This window comes from Chanodichthys erythropterus, chromosome 4 (genome assembly GCF_024489055.1).
Source record: "Chanodichthys erythropterus isolate Z2021 chromosome 4, ASM2448905v1, whole genome shotgun sequence".
Classification (NCBI taxonomy): Eukaryota; Metazoa; Chordata; class Actinopteri; order Cypriniformes; family Xenocyprididae; genus Chanodichthys; species Chanodichthys erythropterus.
Genome location: NC_090224.1, coordinates 13,880,922 through 13,901,346, shown reverse-complemented (window position 1 = coordinate 13,901,346; position 20,425 = coordinate 13,880,922). Strand labels below are relative to the sequence as shown.

Sequence of the window (20,425 nt, the reverse complement as noted above, 5' to 3'; positions counted from 1 at the left end):
GCACCTACATGTAGGCAGAATGTGGACTGACGCTGCTTTTAGATCAAGGGCATTCACATTCTGAGCAGTTAAATATTAATTAAACTTCACCTGCCTAGTTTAGCAAGAAATGCTCTATTATGTGTTAGTGCATTTAGTAGGAGTTTGTATACATTTGTATGCTTGCATGCATGTAGGTATAGGTGGATAAATAATTAATTTGTGCAACAAAACAGTGGAACATAGATGAAGCCTGCTCTTTATTTCTCCAGTTAGCAGATGGCATTCTTCATGATGGACGCCTGTGGTGAATACCACCTGATCGTTCAGTAAAACAGAAAAAGATTGATTTATATTCATAGATATTGATAGCGAATCATAAATAATATTGCATGAAAGCATTTTGATTTGAAAAAAAAAAGTCTACTTTTCAAAAGTTTGGGGTCAGTAATTTTTTTTTAAAGAAATTAATGCTTTTTTCAGCAAGGGTGCATTAAATTGATTAAAATTTACAGTAAAGACTTTTATATTGTTACGAAAAATACATTTCAAATAAATGCTGTTCTTTTGAACTTTCGATTCGTCAAAGAATCCTGAAAAAATATAATGTAGCACAAAACTAGCACAACTGTTTTTAACATTGATAATAATAAGAAATGTTTCTTGAGCCCTAAATCAGCATATTAGAATGATTTCTGAAGAAAATTATGCTTTGCCATCACAGGAATACATAAAATTTTAAAATATATTAAAATAGAAAACAGTTTAAAAATTGTAATAATTAAATTGTAATAATATTTCAAATATTACTGTATTTTGATCAAATAAATGCAGGCTTGCTGAACATAAGATACTTTAAAAAAAAAAAAAAAATTAAAAAATCTTGCCAACTCCAAAAATTTGAATGGTAGTGTACATTTTAATAAATGTAATCCTATTAATATTTTCTGTGACCTTGAAACTATCACAATGGTAGATTTGTGATATTATTTGTGATTATTATTTTATTAAAGATATTTAAAAAGCTAAATGCCATAAAAGCCTTCATTTTTTACTGGATTTACCATAATTAACTGTTTTTAAATGCATAATGTATATTATTAAATAAGTATTTTGACAAATTTCTGCCTTTCTTTTGCTACTCCAATTAAAAATAGTTTTATCAGACTATCAAAAACAATCCAACACATTTTAATGTGGTGCCCTATTGGAGGTCTATTGGTAGCTAAACCAACAGATTGGCTTACAGAGAGACTTGTTCAGACAGCGAGTGAGAACCCCCAGGGAACTGGTTTGGGTCCTTTTAATGTTTTTTTTTTTTTTATTATTATTTATTCTCTGCATCTCTGAGTGGGCGATGTCATGGGGGATACTGGTTCCCAGTTGGCCAGATTCTCGGTTAGTCATTGAGTCGCTCTCCAGAGGTCAGACCTGGTCAAATATATTTAGCTGTGTAAATTGGATTCTTTGGTAAGGGCAAAAGTCTGCTGAATAGCTGTGTATGTTTAGCTCACAGATGTGATTAACTGATTCATCTTTGGGATAACCGGGATGGTCGTTATCATGGTGACTCCTGACAGCTTGATGTCATCTGCAGGTTGAGTAAATGCTCCCTGGAACAGCGCCGCAGCTGTGGGCCGATGTGGCCATAACTCTTGAGTCGACAGCTCATTCAGGTGACCCTCAGAAGAGCTGCATTGCTGTCACTCATGACACAGAGTGGCGGAGATAAATATATTAGCATAAGTTTGAATTAATCTTCTCTGCGGTGAAGGGGGTGGCCGGAAGTCTCCGCTCAGCAGCCTGGTTCTCCCATTAAATCCTCTCTTCGGGACTGTCGCAGTGCACACCTGTCCAATGTCACAGTTTGTTCTGTTACCTGCTAAATGCATACAGGCTCGCACAGACTCGCAATTACATGCCGTGATCTAAACGCTAATCGTATCAGTGTCTTGGCCTGGCCGAGAGTGATCGGTGAAAGCACATCTATAAAGGGATTTTGTAAGAATTAGCCTGGTGAGCTATTTATAGCCCTGCGGGAGGTGGGGAGGGAGGGTTGAGCGGTGATACCGTGTTGTTATACACCGCACTCTGTGGACAATCCCAGGGTCAAAGGCACCGAGGCCAGACTGCAATTAAATCACTGGCCGATAAAACCCGAGTGCCGTTGCCCACAAATGCAAGCAAACGTTCAAAAGGTCGTCTGTGATTTTTCGCAAAGTACTTTGTCCCATCTGTTTGTGTTCATGTCAAGCTTTTTAGAGATTTAAAAGGCACTAAAACAGCCCAGAAGAGAAGGCACTGCGAAAGTACCTCTCAGTGTAGTCTGTTGTATAATCCCTCTAGGGGCCCCAGTGCTATTTTTGTTCCTGGATATGCGTCACGACTGGGTATTTTCTCTGGTGACTAGCTTACATCAGTAGGTCTCCTAGTATACGCTCTATCAGCGAGAGCCTTCTGATTGATGGGAGTTTCGGCTGGGGCTCGCTGCCGTTTTATTCCTGACCTCCTAGAATGGACAAGGAGAATTTGAGATTGGCGGAATGTTGTGGATGACCGAGGACCTTGAGAAGCCAGGTTGGTTCACAAATCCATTTTTCCCCTTCTCGTGTTGTCTCTACCAATGTATCTAGTGTTGATCAGAGAGGTGATATCCCCGTCTGTGCTTGTAAACTGACAGGGGGCTGAAGCGAGCCGCGAGGGCAGGTACAGGAGTGGAGAAGCGTGTGTTAGCTGTTTATCTGTGGGTTGCAGCAAGCTGTCAGTGACAGAGCCTCTGCATGCTCGATTTCCCCGTACAGCTCGTACACTGCCATAACGTTAACACAAGGAATTAACAAACCTTGCGTTTGTCAGGAGTCCTTTTCCTGTGCATGCCCTTTCTTCTACCATTCTCTCCTGGCGATGCACTTGTTGTGGATGGCACGTAGCTGTTATACTTCCATTGATACTGATCCATCCTAGCGTCTGTGTGCAGAGGAATGTCAGTTCCCTTCTCGGTCGAGGGACACCCCTCACATACCCCCACCACATTCCCCCTGGGCTCACATGCCTCATGTCATCCATCAACTGCACCAGGAATTATTAAAAAATGCTTGTTTGCGTCTCATCTGTCTCCGGATATGCTACCCCCCAAACAGCTGTCTGCCTTATCAGCATGGCATAATTCATTATGTGAGGGAAGGCTCCGGTGATAACGCAGGGGAACACCATGCAGACACCAGGCGAATGTCACAGGCGCGTTTAGTTGAACGTCACAAGTTTAAAGATGCAGCAGTTTCTTTCGCATACAACCCACACTAATATGCACGTACAATCTAAGTCTCATTCAGAAATGCTGAGCGTTTTCAACAGTGACCTTGAGATGCAGGTCAGGAGAGCACATCCTCCTCGTTTATTTCTATCCTCCTCCTCCTGTTGTATTTCTGCTTGTGTAGAGAAAGAATTGCAATAGTCTGTCTGATAGCAGTGGAATGATCCTCCCTGCCAAGTGTGCTAAAGCATTTTCCATTCACAAATACTCCACGCTCTGGATTTGTCTGCTGTACTGTAGTTCGGAGAGGTGTCTCTGTGACGGGGTTCAGGAAATGCCCCATTTGACATGCGTCAAGGAATATCAAGCATCTCTTGTGTACAGATTGGTTTTTGTTGTTTGTTTGGTGTTTCCACTTTTCCCTTGGGTTCTGAACATCAAAAGCGTGTCAGCGGAGGGTAGCCTGCCACGGCGGATCTTTCTGACCTGCCGGCGTGAGAGAGAAAGCAATTAACGATCGGTGCGGAAGCTCTGCCCGCTCGTGAGCATGAGAGTAATGCGATGTTAGCCTGCCACCGCTGCACTCACGGGATTACAGCAGACCCTTGTGCACAACAACCCGATACAGACCCCGCTTCATCAATTGCTCTGTCTTGGCAGTGGGACAGGAAGTAATTGTGTCCAGGTTTGGGCACTGCATTCTTTACTGCTTGTTTTCTGCCTGCCATTATTTGATTAGCCCAAAGACTTGTTTTTCTGGATTTGTGTGTGTGTATCTCACATAACAGATATATGCACCCAGAAGCCATTGGAATGAGTCTACTAGTTTGTTTTCCCAATTTACTGATCAGTTTTGAAGGAATTTTATTTCAATTAATTTAAGGAATAGTTCACCTCAAAAGACAACATTAACTCAGCTTCATGTCATTCCAAACCTGTAGGACTTTCTTTTTCTTGTGGAACACAAAGGGAAAATGTTTTAATAATGTGGCCATAACATTGAATTAAATTGTACTGAAGATTTCAAGCTTTGAAAAGATAGCAAAATAATCATAAAATGAACATAAAAGTAAATATGGATAAATTTGTTTGAGAAACAGACCATCATTTCAGCTGATAACTGATAATCTTCAATTTGCTTAATAATCTACTGAATTTGTAAACCGCTTCGATCAGGTCACTGAGCTTGGTGTGTTGAATGAATCAGTCCATGATTCTTGATTTGTGAATCAGATCAGTTAATTCATTGCAAGAACAGTTTGCAGGGTTGTTTAATATTATTTATATACTATTATAGTATTTTAATAATAATAATATTTTTAAAATAGATTTTATTTTTATATTTTCAATTTTTATTCTAATTTTAGAACTTTTATATACTTTATATTTCTGTTTAGCTTTAATTAGGCTATTTTTATTTAAGTTTTACTGTAGCTTTAGTAAGTAGTACTTTTAGTACTTCAACTTCAACTTATTTTATTTCATTTAGTTGCCAAGGTTTTTGTTTTGTTGTTTTCTGGCGCTTGAAAGCTCCAGTCCCAGTTCATTGTAAGTGCAAGGAAAAGAGAAACCAGTACATTATTCAAAATTCTTTGTATTTGTATCCTTTGCATTTCATAGAAAATGAAAGCTATTTTGCAATGACATGACGGTGTATGATGAGTGAAAGTGAACTATTTTTATAAAACCCTAAAAATGCTAGATAAATATTTGACCAACCATCAAGATTCTTTCAGCCTTCGAAGAGCACAAGATGGCACTTCATTCAGTATCTGACCTTGTCTTCTTTTGTGTTTCCTATACACAGTGTTCATTTGCTTTCTTTGTACACTTCCTCTTTTTAGTTTACTTGAATGAAACAATTTCTCGCCACTCATTTTCACACATTAGTATGCATTTTCCTCATAATCATGACACATTTTCATTCCTTTTCCAGGCAGAAGTGGATGTTTTGCATCTTCACATGCAGATTAGAATCAGCCATTTATAGTTAAGGACCTGATTTCTTAGGAGTACAGAAAATAGTGTTTTGATGAAAAATTCCACCATTCAATGGCTAAGCTGAAAGCAGCTCTATTTAGAGACAAAAAGTCTGAAATGAATAGAGAAAGATAGAGTACAGATGGCAGGAGGAGGCCACCTGTACACCTGAGAGGAATGGTCCTCTATGACCTTGCACCACGACGCTCCTCCCTCTGATGAAGAGGAGTGAAAGAGACAATCAGCAAATCCACACTCACTCACTCCCACATGATTTCCTTTTTTCCCAAGAAACTCTGTGCTGACATAGAGGTCCCTTTTTGTCATGTGTTGACAGATACTGATGAAATAGCTTAGCATTTTGTTGTCTCCTGACAACGGGTTCGGCATCTGCAGTCTTGAATGATTCTGTAGTGACCATCAGTGCGGGTTAAAAGTCAAGACTGCTACCTGAGCAGCATTAGAGAGATGCACAGGAGAGAGGCAGCGTGTCCATGGTGACGCGACTGGCATTTTGCCCCTATTAACTTCTCTGACCTTTGTGTGAGTAAATGTGGCTATTCTGTGAATTAATTATGCTGAGGTGTAGATGGTTTGCATATTTTGTGGCTGCTTCCTGTTCACTGTTCAATCATTTCTATTTGGTTAATCCTTTTCTTGATTATTTCTGTTTTAATGCATTCAATTTATCTTCCATTTTTTATTATATATTTATTTATTTATTTATTTTTATAAAGGCTGAAATATATCGCTGCTGTCATTTTGTTAACAATTTTCTTGCATTAATATTTTTGAATATATTTTCCATATATATTCTATTAGTTAATTAGTGAGGACATACCAAAAATTCTGTTCTATATATATATATTATATATATAGAATATATTATTATATATAATATAATACATATATATAATATATAATGTATGTGTGTGTGTGTGTGTGTGTGTGTGTGTGTGTGTGTGTGTGTGTGTGTGTGTGTGTGTGTGTGTGTGTGTGTGTACTTTAGCTGTATTATAATATAATTTAATATAATATAATGTAATATCAACAGATGGCCCATATAAATCATCTTTTTATTTTGACCAAAACTGTCCATGATCAAAGGTAGAAGAAACAGTGCTAAAATGTACAGCTGCCGTCATTATAAACCGCATATGAGCAACTAGAGGGCGAATGCATCAGGGTCTGATCGAAACAGCATGGTCAGGTTTTCATAATGAATGCTTAGGCTTTCATTCAAACCTACTCTAGCTGTGCCTTGTGACGCAAATGTCACTGATCCGAGTGCCAGAAGAGTGTGGAGGTGTGTGGATGGAGGTTGGACAGACCCTGACTGCGTCCCCTCTCTGTGTCTGTGGCCTAGGCTCCGACTGGGCTAAGCTCTCCATACCGTCTGTTCGGTCCTGGCCAATGCCAGATCTGTAGCAAACAGTGAGACCTGGATACCCAACCTGAGCCAAATGGGCAAGCTCTCAGTGACTCACACTTCAGTGAGAGAGAGAGAAGGTGAAAAAAATGGGATCCAGTGTTGACATTCAGAATCATGATTTGTTTTTAACATTAATGTGATCTCCAGACCTGATGATTGTATAGTTATTTATGCTGTGTATGGCTTGAAATGCATAATGTGAGCACAAGTAAAGCAGCAGAGAGTAGGTAGGAAGTTCAGTCATGCTGACCCCTTGGCTTATAGCATGTTTATGTAGATTTCAGTGTTTGACTGTGTACAGTGTACTGCCGGCAGCATTTTTTTTGTGTGTCTGTATGTGTTTGTGTGCATCATACTGTATGTGTGTGTGCAGGCATTGCAATGGCCAGGCCCAGTGTGTGGGCTGAACTCAGGAAGTGGGCAGGCAGGCATGTGGCCCTCCGCCACTTGGGCCCCAGGGTTCCTATCACAGATGGCCCACTGACATTAGCCCAGGCCTGGGGTCAGCTAAGACATCATATGGAGAGAAAGAGAGAGCGAGTCTCATGACATTCTCAGCTCCAAAGGATGAAAAGACAACAGTGTGAGACTCTCAGATGAAAGACGCACAAAGACACTTTACCTTTGCTCAGGTGAGGCGGCTCGCAGCATTGGCAAATTTGAGCGAGATTTTGAGAAATGGGGAGCGGAGATGCAGAGCTGAGAAAGATGCTCGAGAACAGCCAGGAAAATGGTGGGTTTATTCCATGGAATCACAGGTGAGACCACCTGTCTCTACTGGCCTGAATAAACCACATTCCTGGCAGCTTTCACACCGGAAAATCAGTTTTCTGCAATTGAGATTCACATAAAAGCAATTTATGGTCTAGATCTATCCCAGGTACAGAGTTGATAGCATATATTCAATGACTTTTATTGCACAGGCATAAATTTATCAGACAACCTTGTCTGAACCCACCTTTACAGCATGGTTTAAAGGTAAAAGTTTGAAGTTGAATGTCAGGTGCTTTTTTAAAATTAGGTTCCTTTTTTATCTCTTCTTTTTTCAAACAGCCTTGTCAGACAGATCATAGTTTTTTTTTTTGTTTTTTTTTTTCCCCTTCTCTTTTTCTCACCCAGACTCCCTTTGCTCTCTGAGAGTCTGTGGCCTCCATTATTAATGTAAAAAAAAATCTGGCTTTACACACCAGGCTGGTGGACTGCACTGTACCCTATAAAACATATCATCCAGCATATGAGTCACTCCATGCTGGATGCAAGATTTTATAGGCAATCGTTTCAACAAATCCTTTTTTTCAACAAAAGCTTTTTTTGGAGGGCAAGCATATGTTGTATTTTAGTTGCTGGTATTCCAACCAGTGCTATTTTATTATCATTACTCTACTATGTTAGTATTCATACTTTAAAGGTACACTATTTACCTTTTTTTGTTCAAAATGTACAAAATTTATATAATGAGCGAGAACATAATGAATCCATCTTCCAAACCGTGTTTTTGTCTTACCCTGAATCACTACGGTAAGCCTATAATAAGTGTTTATATCCGAGTGGGACGACAACTGCTGCGCAGTATCCCAGTACCTGCGTGACTCGTCATATGAGAAATAGCTCCAGCTACAATGTTCTTCTGCAAGACGCATGCAGTTTTGTTTATTAACCACTAGAGCGCCAACGGTACATATTTTTACCTTTTAAATGAGTTTTTATTTTTATTGTCCATGTTAATTTTAATCTTAGTTAAAGATTTTGTTATTTTGTTGTGTTTTTTAGTCATTGCATTATTTTTAAAAATGTATCTATTTAGCAAGGAAGCTTGTTTCCGGCACAGAATTTAAAAAAACTGGATAATTGTGACTTTTTATCTCACAATTCAGATTTTTTTCTCAGAATTGCGAGTTTACATCTTTACATAAAGTCGCAATTGCAAGTTATAAAGTCAGAATTGTGAGATATAAACTCGCAATTGCGAATTATAAAGTCAGAAAAGTCAGAAATATATATATGACTTTTATATCTCACAATTCTGACTTTATAACTCGCAATTGTGTGTTATAAAGTCAGTTACGAGATATGAACTCACAATTAGAAAAAAAAATTATGCAATTCTGACTTTATAACACGCAATTGCACCTTTATATCACGCAATTCAAAGAAAAAAGTTTGATGTAAGATGTAAACTTGCAATTGCGAGAAAAAAGTCAGAATTATAAAATTATAAGATATAAAATTCATAATTACCTTTTTGATTATTTTATTCAGTGGTGGAAACAAGCCTCCATAATTTAGTGTCTATTAATTTTAATTTTGTTTTAGTACTTAGACTAAATGAAATGTTGCCTTTGTGACTAACGGAAATAATATAATAAAACTTTTGACATGTTAACGTTTATTTTATATTTTTTTATTTTTAGTTTTAGTTAACAATAACAACACTGATTCCAATGAGGCTTCTTGACTATATTAACCAGCTAGACCAGCATGAACCAGCCTGCATTAACATGGGAATCATTCTGGTGCATACTGGTCTTTTCAGCAGGAAACCGGACATAGACGAGATTTGAACCTTCATTTCCCACTTGAGCACCACAGCTAAATATGTGTGTAACGTGTTTGCAATCACCATACCTTTTTAGTGCTGCAACACAGATTTTAAACATTAAAAATGATAAAAGAATGATGTTAGAGGAGGATGTTGGGAATGCATCATCTGCATTTACCTGTCAGACACAGATATACAAGATCCCTGTGCCCTAGGGAGACAGTGTGTGACACATCCTATGGGAATCATACAGAGCTTTCAGAACAGGGTAGAATCAGATTAATGGGGAAAGAGAGAGGTTATTCTAATGGAACCCACCTGAATCTTCAAGCACTAAAGAGAAGAGAGCAGCTGACGTTTATTCAGCCTACTGACGCTCTGACGCACTGACACAGAGGCAAGGTGAGGGCCTCACTTATATTTTTAGCCTGTGAATGGAAGGAGCCATGAATTGAGTCAGAGGGAAGAATAGACAGAAAGGAAATGGGAAGGCAGATGGAGAGGCAGCAGCCGTGGGTTTCTGTGACTGAGATTTTGCTGCTCTATTTAAAAACCACAGGAGTTTGTTAATGCTGCCGTGGGGTACATGTTATGTGTGTGGAGATGGAGAGACAGGAGTGTGTAAGTAAGTGGGAGGACAGAGGGTAGGAAATAGAAAAACTGCCGCTAGCATTGCAGCCCTCATTACAGTGCGACACAGATCTGGCCACATTCTGCTGTGGGCATGACACTTATCTATGAATGATATAGTATGACTGTTTACAGTTTAACATCCCTGTCTTTTGACCCCTGTCCTTGGTGAGCATTGAAGTGATTGACTGATGGTTTTGCATCAGTATTCAGCATGGGTTTGTTTTGATAGCAGAATTTCAGTAGTTGATACCAGTAGAATTTTGTGATTTTCTACTACTACTGCTACTGATTTCTATTTTAAAATGTAATTTATTCTTGTGACAGTAAGGCTGAATTTTCAGCATCATTACTCCAGTCTTCAGTGTCACATGATCATTCAGAAATCATTCTAATATGCTGATTTGGTGAAATGTTTTTTCTTATAATCAATGTTGAAAACTGTTGCACTGCTTAATATTTTTGTGGAAATCGTGATGGATTTTGTTTTCTCCAAATTCTCTGAGGAATAAAAAGTTCAAAAGAAGAACATTTTAAATGTCTTTACTGTCACTTTTGGTCAGATTGACGTGTCCTTGCTAAATAAAATTATTAATTTCTTTTATAAAAAAAAACAAAAAAACTTGCTGACCCCAAACTTTTGAATAGTGAAGTTAACAGTAATTCATAAAATAAAAAAATTCTCACTTCATATAATAATAAAAAAAAAAAAACACTTAAATTGATATCGCAGGAAAAAGAACTTTGTTGAAACATTGTAAAATTGTGGCAACAGTCTGTAACACAGAGAGCCGATTCCCATATGCCCACTGGTTCATGTTGTTCGTCCCTCATTGCCAGTTAAGGGAGAGCGCTCTGTGATACTGAGGAGAGGAGACTGCCACTCGTCCATCTGCATACAGTCACACCAAACAAAAGCTGAGCAGGAAGCCATTCAACAATGGAAGAAACTAGATCTTTATTTGGTTTCTGTCTGCATTTATCATCTGTGAAAATGGCTGATGCTGCCCAGGTTGGAAGTAAAAACGTGCGTCCTTGGAGAAAATGGGTATCAGTTTTTGGCTTTACTATTGGACTGTATTAATATAGCAGTTTGCTGAAGCCAGCCATTGGTTGTATCAGCCAGGATGTGGCCTTAAAGAATGAAACCTCAGCTGCCATTAGTGCCACTTTTGGGCGAGTTTGATATACATTGCCCTTCAAAAGCTTGAGGTCAAAGAAATTAATACTTTAATTCATCAAGGATGCATTAAATAGATAGAAAGTGAACGTTTTATTTGTCAGAGAATCAAAGAAAGTAATATTTTAATTCATCAATGATGCATTAAATAGATAGAAAGTGAATGTTTTATTCGTCAGAGAATCCTACAAAAATACTAAGAAAACATAATTATTATTTAATAAGAAGAAATGTTTCTTGACCACCAAATCAGCATATTAGAATGATTTCTGAAGAAAATTCAGCTTTGCTATCACAGGAATAATTTACATTTTAAAATATAATAAAATAGATAAAAAAGATGTCAATCAGTTTTTTTTCTATATTCATATGTCTATATTCATTTTTTGTCTATATTCAAATTTATATATTTCTATATTCAGTTCATTTCTGTTTCCACAAAAATATTTTCAACATTGATAATAATAAAAAAAGATTCTTTAGCACCTAATCAGCATATTAGAATGATTTCTAAAGGATCATGTGACACTGAAGAAACTGAAGTAATAATGCTGAAAATTAAGCTTTGCTATCATAGAAATAAATTACATTTTAAAATAGAAAACACTTATTTTAAATGGTAATAATATTTCAGAATATTACTGTTTTTACTGTATTTTTGATCAAAAATGAAGCCTTGGTGAGCATAAAGAGGCTTCTTTCACTGTCCCCAAACTTTTGAATGGTAGTGTATATCTTTTTCCATTCTTTAAAATGTCTAGACTTGATTCTGTCCGCATGTTCACAAATATAATTGTCTTGTAGCGTTCCAAGTCCATTACAAGTTTTGCAGTGTATATACAGAAACTCTGGCAGTGCTAAACAACACCAGTGGATGCCTGTGGGGATATCCCGTCAGCAGGTAGACATAAACACACCAAGAGATCCACACACACTCAGACTCCAGCATATGCAGGGCATGCATGTCTGGCCCATGGAGAGAGAGGAATGTGGAAAACCTTGTAACGCACCTCTGATTTTCCACTCCTGCTGCGTACACATCCCATTATCAGTTTTATAAGAACGCTGGAAATTCCTCCGTTGAGGTGGCTCCAGAGCACAGATGCGCTGGGCGGCACGGCCGCTACATTCCTGACTGGGGGGCCTCTTTCCGAGACAACGTAGGGTGGCCCCTTCATGGCTCATTTAATAGTGGTATAAAAAACTGGTATGCTCCTTTTCTCTACTTCTCCAGTCATCAGCATGCAACACAACACCACATAATATGTGTATATTATAGTTGCATGCGTGCATGTTTTGTGCGTGCGATATAGTGTGACCTCATGAGCTGGCAGGTCAGGCAGTCATTCGCTCAGCGTTTGTTGATCCAAAAGTAATTAAATGCCAGTTAAGTGTTTTTAGCGATGGAAAATTGAAAAGGAACTGTTGATAGATTTGTAATGTGTCATGGAAAAGGACTGGTTGTATAATATGCAGGGTGGACAAAGGATTTCTAAACAAGACTTCAGTTTGAATGTTATTTCATTCTTGTTAGTGCTTGAAATAGGTGTATTTATGGTTGTCAGAACATATTTTGACACGAGCGACACCAGAAAATCATGTCCTGTAGACGCAATACAGACAGCACAATGCATGATGTTATGTAGAAATACCGGCTCTTGCCTTCTAGAAGTCATGTGCTTGTATTATCTGTCTTAGATATATAAATACACACAAAGTTCAAATACAGTGCAGAGGATATTGAATCAGGCTTATTCAGCAAATAAATGATAGTGCCTGGAATTCATTTAGCAGTCTAGTTTACACTGTAACAATTGTATCTGGTATTTTTTTTTCTTTGAAATCCATATTAAACACATTTGGAATTTGTGACGTCTACGACCACGTCTGAGATTCTTGAACAGATTTGACGTAGTCACATTTCACTACAATTCCACAATAGAGGGTACATGAACAGCTAATCTGGGTTAAAATGGGATCAGCCTTGTTTTGCTAGAGAAGTATTACAATCCATTTTTGGTATTATTTGGGTGTTCTGTTCTAAATTAAGCCCAGAACCTCTTTTTAGATTATAGCAACACGTGTTAATCAGGTGCAGCTGTGACGTGGCAGCTTTAGTTCATTTTCGTAAACGCATCATAGATTACGTAGAATTTGGGTGCCCTTTCTATATTAATCTAAGACTGCTTCGCAATCAGGTGCTGCAGTGATGTGGCAGTTTTAGCAGTTTTCGTAAACGTGACAGATTACATTATTATTTAGATGTTCCGTTCTATATTTACCTCAAAACTATTGTTAGATGGCTTTAGCAGGTTTTGGTTCCTGGGTCACAAATATTACTCATTACTTTACTGTCAACAGGTTAATGAAACTGTGAACCCAAAAGAGATGCAGACTTTTACTAGTAGCATTAAGTTCAGTGATACATACAGTATCCTGGGGAAATTTGCTCAGAATTATATACTGTAGGTACTAGTGTTGTCAAAAGTACTGACTTCGATACCAAGTCAATACTGAAATTTTAAAAATGTGACCCTTTGAGTGCTGAGTGGATTCGCAAACACCTCTTGTTGGCCATTGTGTTCACGCACTCAACATGTTTGGGATTGGCTACAATGATCAACGCTCCAAAAACATGCAAATAGACATCAGTGATGCTCTTCACTGAACGCTTACACAGATACAAACATTTTGAAAGGCTCCCGCTCCCAAAACACTTTCAAACATTTCTGTGTGCTTTCAGACGCTCCTGTGCATTGATCATTGTAGCCAATCACAGACATATATGTTGAGCGCATGAACACAATGGCACAATGGCATCACGTTTTTAAAATTTCAGTATCGACTTGGTATATCGGAGTCGGTACTTTTGACAACACTACTAGTTACTATATTGTTTATTGGCTTAGACGTTTATTAGACGTTTATTTAATTTAGCAGTATATGGGTCGATATTGAATATTGAATTGTTTATTTCACCTATTTTTACATTTAGATGACCAGCCATCATCTACCGCTCACTTAAAGTTAATCTTTAAAAAAAACTCTAATAATTTAATTTCACTATGTTATCTTTAGCAAATCTCAAACTATATATACTGTACTCTTTATATTGTACTGTAAATTATAATGTTGTGATGCATAAATTATTTGTAGCATTTCAACCTATGGATTTTAATTGTTTAATTTTTAATTTATTTAGAAAAAGTAGTATAGAATTTTATAAATTCGATTCAAGTCAGACTCATCATTTGTTGAACTAACAGACCTAAATAATATGACTGTAGCTCAGCTTCATCCAGCATGCATACATGTAAATTGGATGACATTTGGTCTCAACGTTGATAAAGACTTTAGCTTGATTATAACTGCACATGAAAATGTATTTAGTGGGTCAGAAAGACCTCAGCAGCAAGACAGCGTATCCATTTTTGCTTCATTTTAAAAAACAACTGTGATTTGCATATGCGGTTTGTTTATGTGTTTATTTACTTCTCTTACCCCTAGTCTGATGGGTCTCCAGGGATAAATGTAAATACACGCATACAAACAAGCTCTCCTAGGCTGCGTACACACACCCTTAAGAGACATACACAAACAGCATACGTACACACTTAAACATTCAGAAGAGGCCTCATGTGTGCGTTCCTGCTCGAAGCCAGATGATGAGGACTTGTTTGTGATGGGGGCCAGCAGTGACCTCAGACGCTTAACAGAGAAGCTAGTGTAGCCCTCCACCCCTCTGACACACACACACAAACAGACTCGCACAGCACATTTGTATACCCCTCTGCCCCAGCGAGACAGCGCAGCATCTGTTATGTAAGTCACATACACATACTGCCAGAGTTCACAGCGAGGTTCTCAACTGAGTTAGGCAGTGGATCTCAGTGACACCTCGTCCCCTCCATCTGCGAGGAGGTCTGCATTGTCAGAGACACAAAAGAGGGCATCCTGGGTGTTACGTAACAGACTCACATTTCGGGAATTTGGAGGCTCATCCCTCTTTTCGTCTTTCTTTGTGCTGAATTGTATTTGCTCCACACTTACCTCAGATCTCTGAGGACGCTAGTGCTTCATTGTCTGGACCTGATCCTCTAAGACAGGGCTTTCCCCTTGAGAGCCAACTTATGACATCAACTGAACTTTCCTCTCATCCACAGTTACACTTTCCTGCACGCAGAGAACTGAAAAAAAGATTTTGTGTCTGTCAGGTGAAATGAATGTTCAGGTTGTTTGAGTGTGGCAGATGTGTTTTTAAGACCGAAATCTGAGGGGAAATTGCCTGTTGAAATTGCAATGGCCATTCAGACTGGAGCACTTGATTTGTGTCTGGACATGGATGTTGTTTTCGCTTTGACTGGTGCTGATAGACAAGACTTTGCTTTTTAGAATTACAAGCTCACAAACTCAGGAGTTACTTATGTGAGTCAGTCTGATGAATTATAGATTGATATGACTAGTGGTATTAATAAGTTTTATATATATATATATATAGAATTTATTTTATATATATATATATTTATTTATATACAGTCCATCCAAAATTTATTCAGACACCTTAAACATTTCATTCATTAATACGGTTTATTCACTATAGTTTATAGATTAAAATATGAAAAGATCTCAGAAGTAAACTGTGTCAGAAAAAAATAATCTTAATTATGTCAGGTAACACTTAATAATCTGAATAATCAGTTTTAAAGTGGAAAACTTCTTCCACAACTTCCACTGTAGGAAGAATTTTTGGGTATAATATGTCACAGTTTACTTTATTTTGCTATCCACACTATTTTGCACCCACTAGTAAAAATATATCAAAAATGTAAATAAAATGCATATAAATAAGATAAAATACACACCAAAATATATACTCACACACACACACACACACACACACACACACATATATATATATATATATATATATATATATATATATATATATATATATATATATATATATATATATATATATACACACACACTTATTTTAGCACTAATTACTATTATTTATTTTATTTTTTATATTGCCCACCCCTATATATATATATATATATGTATATATATATATAGGGGTGGGCAATATAAAAAATAAAATAAATAATAGTAATTAGTGCTAAAATAAGTGTGTGTATATATATATATATATATATATATATATATATATATATATATATATATATATATATATATATATATATATATATATATATATATATATATATATGTGTGTGTGTGTGAGTGAGTATATATTTTGGTGTGTATTTTATCTTATTTATAGTTATTTAGTGCTAAAATTTTTATGTGTATATATATATATATATATATATATATATATATACACATATATATTATATTATATTGTATATATTATATATATATTCCATCCCTGGAAATTGTAGTTTCAATATGGTAGTCAATGTAGATGCTGATGTAGATGCACAGCTCCCCAGTATCATTTGTGACTCAGCTGAATGCGGCCATGGTACAAACATGATACTGAACAAACTGAGCGGGAAATACGGGCACACGGAAAGGCACAGCTGCATGTCAATGGAACTGGAAAAACAATTATCTTAATTTTGTATTGAGGGGATTTGTCCCAGTGCTGGGAGAGGCTGAGAAATTGTGAATGAGCGGTTTCATCCCCACTGTGCTGCCTTTGTGATGTAGTTGTGTTAGAAATGGAAATTCATGGTTCATGTTACACTACGGACCTGTCTCTGGAAATGAACATGCCCAGGGAGAGGACTCGTCACGTTATGACAGATGTGGAAAACGGCAGAGAGCTGCTTGATTTTCCACTTTCCATGAAGCTTGGAAAAATAATTTTTCAAAGAGACTCACAACAAGGGAAAGAAAAAAATGACAATGCCATCAGAAAGTGCTTGCGCTTGTTTGTGCAAATATGTGTGTTTGCGTGCTAGTGCCTAGTTTTTTTTCTATGGGTAATATTTGGTCTGGGGAAATCTGGCCTGTTCCTCCATTTCGTTTTTCTCCAGTGGTACCCAGAGTTTCCAAGCCTGGAACTGTTAATAAGTGTTTGTTCTCAGCCCAAGTACATGTGGCAGACCCCAATTCCATGGCCGGAAAACCTGAGGCCTGCCCCTCTAGTCAGAGCAAACTTTAAAAAAAACAAAACAACAAAAAAAACAATTCTTTACCATTCTTTGCCCCACTTCCTTTGTCTCCTCACTCAAAGAGAGCTAAAGAGATTTGCATGTGGGCGGATGTGTACGTGTGTGTGAGCGAGTCAGTCGCCTGCACTGTTGTGGTGTTGTAGCTACAGTCTTGTGGGAGTTGAGTTCACACCTTTACATTACCACTTCCTCCAGCGTCACTGACACAGTTCCGGCCTCAACAGTAGTAGTCGCTGTATGGATCTGAACGTTGCAACCTGGGATGCCACCCAAGATTTTACATTCACTGACTTTCTGTGATTGTAATTTTAGTGTTAGTGCTAAAATCTTCTCAGTTACCATGAACCTTCCTTATCATCTTGAACATTAATGCATAACTTGACGGAAAGAACTAGTAAAGTCATCAAAATCACAGGTCACGCTATTAAAGTAATATCTCCTGTTTGTCTCTGAATTCAGCAGCTCCTCAGAGGTCCAGAGCCACTTGAGAAATGTCGGAAAAATCTGTCCCCACTGAGCACACGCTTGAGGCCCTTTCAGGGATAGAGACAGGCAGATTTAGATAAGGAGACACAATTATTATATTGTTGTCTGACAGTTCTCTTTTACCAAAACCCTCTTTACATCAGACCCATAGAAGCCTATTTCTGCCTTCGAGTAAAAAATTAAAAGGTATTTGTGACTTTATATCGCACAATATGACTTTATATTTCACAATATTATTTTATATCCCGTAATTACAACTTTATTTCTCCTATTTGTGACTTTATGTCTCACAATTGTGTTTTTACATCTCACGATTGCAACTTTATTTCTGGTAATTGTGCCTATGTCTCACAGTTGTGACTTTATATCTTGCAATTGCAACTCTCGTATTTATGTCTCGCATTATGACTCACATATCTCTCAGAATTGATGAAACTGAAAAATGATTTTTTTTCCTTATAATTGTGACTCCATTTCTCTTGTGGCTATATCACAAAATCTGACTTAATATCTCGAAACTATAGCTTTGTCCCACAATTGTGACTTCAATTGCAAATGAATTTCTGGTATTCACTACTTTATATATCACTTTATATCTCAGAATTGCAATAACTCAGTGACTTATTGTGACTTGCACGTCAATATCTCAAAAAGTCTATGCAATCTGAATTTATTTCTTATTTTAAACTTTATCTTATAATTACCCGTTTTATTTTTGACTCTGAGGTGAAAACAGGCTTCCATAGATCCCGATTTTTGAGGCATTGAAAACATTGTCGCAGCCGCTCTGTCAAAAGATGTTGAATAATAATTATTTTAGCCACGTCTTGCATGCTGAAAAGGACTGGATGGATTGGTTGCAATTATAGGTGTACAATTAAAATAATTTTCCGGCGACAGTCTGCACAAATTTATTCCATTTACAGGAATAAACAGACTTTTAGAAGTGACCACCAAAAAACACATGTGAAAAGACTGAAAATTCATCGTGCATTGGCCAGTCGATGTGTTAAAGGCGCAAAGCCAGGGGTAAAGAGCAGCCGTGTACAGGAAATGGAGATGCTGTTATTTTACTGAAGATGCCATAATTATGATGCCACAGTGGCTTCCTCTCCTTCCTCACACAGCTGTGACAGTTCCACCCTCAGCACTTGAGCCAGACACCAAAGACTCTTTGTCTCTCTGTCAGATTCCTGGAAGTAAAGGCTTTAATCGCATTACACAGATAGGACCAATTTGTGAAAAAGGCCTTACTCTGATAAAGATCTTAGCATCAAGAATTGTTTGCGGTTGGTGACGGTAGAGCGAGACTCTGACAGTGTTCCTTTGGTGGGAAATGGAAATACGGCAATTCCTGGGAAAGTTGGCACCTGGACAACATGACGAGGTGTGACTCTGGCTCTGTTATTGTGTGTGTGGGACACGAGCTACTTTACAAGCTCTTCCCACATGCACAGCATAAAGACAGGGTCCTGTTTTTGGAAATACAACCATGTCCTTAGGACTCAAGTTGCTCAAAATGCTCTCCCTCCCTCTCTGTTTCCGCTGGATTATGTGGCCTTGACTGCCGGGCTTGACTGTAGTGGGCCACTTTAGTCCTGCACTTCAATATTAATGCATCAGGAGGCTTGCGGAGGGGGCTGTTATTATCTCCCGTGCATGTCTGTCTCCAACAGAGTGACAGTTAAAGGGACAGGCGCCACAGAGCAAACAGGCTCATTTTCTCTATGATGTGGGCCAGCCAGCAGAGCCCAGAGAAACACTGTGGGGTGACTGATTGATATTCTTGGCCCCCAGGATTGTCCCCCGTGGCCTGTATTCACTCTTAATTATAGGAGTGGTTGGAGGGCAGGGCACTTTCTCTCCAGTAATAATATTATTCTATCGGGTCTTAGGGGAGAGCCGCAAAATGTCAAACTTTCTCAGCTCCGTTAATGGCTTTGTGATGCGCTCTGATCATGGGCAAAATCCTCCTGTGTAGTTGGAAATGGAGCACGGTCGAGGTTGAATCAGCATATTGCACTGTCTGCTACACTCTCGCTGTGTGTGAGCGTCTCGTTTATGTGTTAACCACCATCTTCTCAGGAAACTCTTTGTCTTGAAGAAGGGCTTTCAGCAGCGGCACAGCCTCCTTGACGCTGGTGTTGGTTTAAAAACAGCTCAGTGCAGACACAGCAGAGTGAATATCAAAGGCCAGAGAATGGTATGACCACGGCACTGTTATCCCTGCAGTGGTGAATCAGCATTTCACCCCCTCGAAACAGCTTTTCTCAGTGTTTGTGGTATAGCAATGCTAGATCCACTTTTCAGTAAGACAACAGGAAGTTTAATATACTCTTTATGTTCCCTAAAGTGCTGTTTAAGTAGGCCCACAACTCTTTATCTTACTTTTAACAGCTGTAATACTCATTTTCCTAGAAGTGTCTCTTGCTAAAGTGTGGTCATGAGTGATAGTATTAGTATGTAATGCAGTAGTTCCTGGACTCATTGTCACCTTTGACCTATTTGTGGCATTGAGGTTTGTTCATTGGAAATGTCATTGGGGTTACGGAAAAGTCTTATGAGCAACTTCCCTTCAGTGTGAAACTCCTTGACGTCCTGTAAGTCCGTCCGTCTGTCCGTGCGTCCATCTATCTATCTATCTATCTATCTATCTATCTATCTATCTATCTATCTATCTATCTATCTATCTATCTATCTATCTATCTATCTATCTATCTATCTATCTATCTATCTATCTATCTATCTATCTATCTATCTATCTATCTATCTATCATACTTGTGTGACATTTTACTTAAGATA

General features: G+C 38.0%; 1 protein-coding gene across 5 annotated transcripts in view; it reads left to right on the top strand.

The window, feature by feature from the left end:
• hivep2a (HIVEP zinc finger 2a) overlaps positions 1–20,425 on the top strand; it is a 123,384-nt gene that overhangs the window by 75,777 nt on the left and 27,182 nt on the right. Inside the window, exon 1 of one of the 5 annotated variants that reach the window (XM_067384172.1) lies at positions 1,681–2,556. The exons of the other annotated variants lie outside the window; for them this stretch is intronic. The gene's annotated coding sequence lies outside the window, so the exon portion shown is untranslated. Of the gene's footprint in view, positions 1–1,680; positions 2,557–20,425 lie in introns of those variants that run through there. 5 annotated transcript variants of the gene reach the window in all.